Source organism: Lissotriton vulgaris, chromosome 4_1, assembly GCF_964263255.1.
Source record: "Lissotriton vulgaris chromosome 4_1, aLisVul1.2, whole genome shotgun sequence".
Taxonomy (NCBI): Eukaryota; Metazoa; Chordata; class Amphibia; order Caudata; family Salamandridae; genus Lissotriton; species Lissotriton vulgaris.
This window is the reverse complement of record NC_141691.1, coordinates 1,742,562,838-1,742,567,286: the sequence shown is the minus strand read 5'-3', so window position 1 is coordinate 1,742,567,286 and position 4,449 is coordinate 1,742,562,838. Positions and strand designations below refer to the sequence as shown.

Sequence of the window (4,449 nt, the reverse complement as noted above, 5' to 3'; positions counted from 1 at the left end):
TTCTTTTGTTGCTTGAAGGACAGTCAATCAATGATTTCAAACCAGCTGAACAAGTATCAGGCCCATACTTCTCAGTGGATGTGGCAGGAGCTCTTATGGAAACAGTTGGACAGGGGGCAGTTATGGGGCAGGAGCGACATTAAGTTAGCTTTCCATTTGTTGCCTGCACACCCTACCGACTTTCACCTACTGAGCTTCCAATTAGAGGACAAATGGTACATGGACAAAGTGTTTCTAATTGGATGCTCCATATCTTGTGCTCTCTTTGAGTGCTCGGTATGTTTTGGCAGTGGCTCTTTACATGGCACAGGGGTCAAGAGTAGGCCTGGGCAAAGTTCGTGGACTAGTAGCACAAAAGAGGGTAAAAAGTTCCCCGGGAAAGTAAAAGGCCGTGTGAGTGTAGTGAAGAGCAAAAAAGAAGGGGGAAATTCCCTTGTTGGAACGAAACACGCCTGGCTGACCAGGGTCATGTACAACCGCAGGAGCCGGATGAACCCACTCTGGAACACAATTGTCATTGGTGGCTTTTACAATGGCGAAAGCTTCCTTGGTTACGTGGACAAGTTAGGTGTTGCTTATGAATCCCCTACCATTGCAACCGGATTTGGTGCCTATCTGGCACAGCCATTGATGAGGGAAGTTGTGGAAAAGAAACCCCTGCTAACAAAAGACGAGGCCCGCCACTTGATAGACCGCTGCATGAAGGTTCTGTACTACAGAGATGCTCGCTCCTACAACAGATATGAAATTGCAACAGTAACGGACAGCGGAGTCGAGATAGAGGGACCACTCAGTACAGAAACTAACTGGGATATCGCTCACATGGTCAGTGGATTTGAATAACTCGTGAAGAGACAAGCGTCTTGTTCTCAGGCTATAATTTCTTTGCTCTTATTAAAGTAATACTTCTGTTTCTATTACACTCGTCCCTGTTATTTTGTATTTTATTGGGGCGTATGTATGTATGGTATGTGAGTGAGGATCTTGTTAATGAAAATAAACCATCCACAACCTGATTGTATTTAAAAAAAAAAAAAAAAAAAAAAAAAAGGAACGAAAACCCTCACACACCCAGTAAACTAGGTGTCATGCTTCATCATATGGGTTCTGCTCCTCATCAGACTGGCACTGCAATGTCTGATGGGCACCCGTAAAGGGGGCTCTTCATCGGAGATCTTTTGTTCCAGCCATATGGTGCATGCGTGTGAGAGGGCAGGGAAAGTGTAGTTGTGAAGTGAATGTGGATAAAAAAGGTGGGTCAGTCCACAATGTTTAAAAGCATAACCAAAAACAGAGGGTTTTTTAGAATCAAACTACCATTAGTTATGCAGAGACAATCTCAATTAAGAGTGAGAATAAAAATGCTGCAAACGAAGGAACAGAGGAACAAAGGGCTCAGTGCTTACCCTGGGAAGTTCCCTAAGGTGCCCCGCAAACTGCTCCCGTGGGACCGGCAATAAGGGTATGGTACCTGTGGGAGAGAAAGATGCCGAGCAGGGGGCATGTTTAGAAAACCGGAGACAACTAGTGGCATGTGTTGTCAAACCGTTATAGTGGAGCCCATCTGGCTCATCAGTGACAGCTCAAGTAAGTAGCTAACTCTCCTCGAGCCCAAAGTCTGTATAGTGTAAAGATCAAAATTGCCTATTAGACAACACGCGGCAACCAAGGCCGTCTGTTCCCACGAGGAAACACCAACCCACAAGGCTGCACCCTGCCCGTATCCCGCCCCCGCTGGAGAACCTGCGGAGGGATGGGAGTGAGGCCGTGCCACGCAAGTAGATCGGCGGCATCCGTCAGTGAAAAACGGACGAGCATCACATAGACCGTCCTATCCGGGAAGCAAGTGTCTTCCAAGCCACCGCCGACAAAGGGTAAAACGAGGCGAAGCTCACCACAAACTAACAAATGCCAATGATGTGGTTCTGGGCGTCGCTCAAAGTGTAGACACCCCATCTGCTTACCGCAGGCGGAGCGCGGTCCAAGCCGAGTAAACCTACCCCCACGAGCAGCGCCTGGTCAGGACGCAGAGCAGCTGGTGGCGAGCCCGCTAGAGAGCCCGGGTTTAAGAGCCATCGCTAGTCCGCCGAGTCAGTGTTGTCGGGGGCGTGGCGTCTCTCGTCTGGGACCGCGCATGCGCCGGTCCAGGTACACAATGTGAACACTACATCGATGTTGAGCCAGAGAAACAAACGGGTCAATGCGGCGGCCATCTTGGGAGCGAAAACTATCAAATATAGTGCATGTGGATAATGAAACTGGAATAGATGTCCAGGAAGGGGTTGGCCAAATGGTTAATGACTAAAGAGTGTTATCATACATCCCAGCCGGAACAGAGGGCAGTAGATTTCTGTACATTTCTTGAGGGCACTGACCTATTGAAACCCCCCCCCTTTATCTCCCGCAGTGTGGACTCCCATCCACTATGCTGACTGCACAATTCACCATCTGGGTTTACTGATTACGAATAGACCACCTGACTGCACAATTCTCTATGTGGGTTTCATGATTTCGAATAGACTACCTGTCCCACTGGTAATTAACTTAGATTATTCCACCTATCGGCACTTCTCATTGAGACACATACCACGTCAACATTCCCATACACTGACCTAACAGTCGCCACAACTCTATTTTGAGAATGCCATTACTATAAATTTTGCCATCCTTTTCTTACTTTGAAAATGCCATTACTCTCAATTGTGCCCACCTTTTAAATCTGAGACTCATTGTCTCCCCACTGCTGTCATCGCTGATGATTGGTATACCTCTGCGAGGTGCCTCTTGGCACACCGCCGAGACCTACCACAAGGCTACCGCCCTCTGTTCCAGCTGGGATGTATGATAACACTCTTTAGTCTACATCATTAACCATTTGGCCAACCCCTTCCAGGACATCTATTCCAGTTTCATTATCCACCTGCACTATCTTTGATAGTTTTCGCTCCCAAGATGGTTGCCGCATTGACCCGTTTGTTTCTCTGGCTCAACATCGATGTAGTGTTCACATTGTGTACCAGGACCGGCGCATGCGTGGTCCCCGACGAGAGACGCCACGCCCCCGACAACACTGACTCGGCGGACTAGCGATGGCTCTTAAACCCGGGCTCTCTACCGGGCTCGCCACCAGCTGCTCCGCGCCCTGACCAGCCGCTGCTCGTGGGTGTAGGTTTACTCGTTTGGACCGCGCGCCGCCTGAGGTAAGCAGATTAGGTGTCTACACTTTGAGCGACGCCCAGAACCACGTCGTTGGCATTTGATAGTTTGTGGTGAGCTTCGCCTCGTTTTACCCTTTGTCGGCGGTGGCGTGGAAGACACTTGCTTCCCGGATAGCACGGTCTATGTGAGGCTCGTTCGTTTTTCACTGACGGATGCCGCCGATCTACTTGCGTGGCACGGCCTCACTCCCATCCCTCCGCAGGTTCTCCAGCGGGGGCGGTATACGGGCAGTGTGCAGCCTTGTGGGTTGGCGTTTCCTCGTGGGAACAGACGGCCTCGGTTGCCGTGTGTTGTCTAATAGGCAATTTTGATCTTTACACTATGCAGACTTTGGGCTCGAGGAGAGTTAGCTACTTACTTGAGCTGTCACTGATGAGCCAGATGGGCTCCACTATAACGGTTTGACAACACATGCCACTAGTTGTCTCCGGTTTTGTAAACATGCCCCCTGCTCGGCATCTTTCTCTCCCACAGGTCTCATACCCTTATTGCCGGTCCCACGGGAGCAGTCTGCGGGGCACCTTAGGGAACTTCCCAGGGTAAGCACTGAGCCATTTGTTCCTCTGTTCCTTCGTTCGCAGCGTTTTTATTCTCACTCTTAATTGAGATTGTCTCTGCATAACTAAGGGTAGTTTGATTCTAAAAAACCCACTGTTTTTCGTTATGCTTTTAAACATTTCTGTGTGTGTGTATAATATAAAGCATTTGCGAACTAGTTTCCAACAGAGCATTGCACTTACCACGATCCTCTGTTGCTTTTTTTTTATTTCCTCTAGGTCGCTTTACTAAAGCAGGACCAATTGGCCTGCCCATCCACAGACCTATTCAATAAGGTTGTAATTTATTATTATTTCTCACTGTGTAGTACCAAACACCTAGGTCCTGAAGAATTGCCATTAAGGCAAGAAACATGTTGACCTGACCTGAGGGTAGTAGATATCTTGCTCTGGACCTTCTTGGCATATATTTCCCCTCCCACCCCTTTTAACCAATGGAGTCAACCACGCTAATAAAGTACATTGTGGACTGACCCACCTTTTTTATCCACATTCACTTCACAACTACACTTTCCCTGCCCTCTCACACGCATGCACCATATGGCTGGAACAAAAGATCTCCGATAAAGAGCCCCGGTTTTGGGAGCCCGTCAGACATTGTAGCGCCAGTATGACGAGGAGCAGAACCCATATGATGAAGCATGACACCTAGTTTACTGGGTGTGTGAGGGTT

The 4,449-nt window shown here is 48.7% G+C and overlaps 1 pseudogene; it reads left to right on the top strand.

The window, feature by feature from the left end:
* The first annotated feature begins 219 nt into the window (after positions 1-219).
* On the top strand, positions 220-922 carry LOC147724491 (proteasome subunit beta type-4 pseudogene; annotated as a pseudogene).
* Positions 923-4,449: the final 3,527 nt, after the last annotated feature.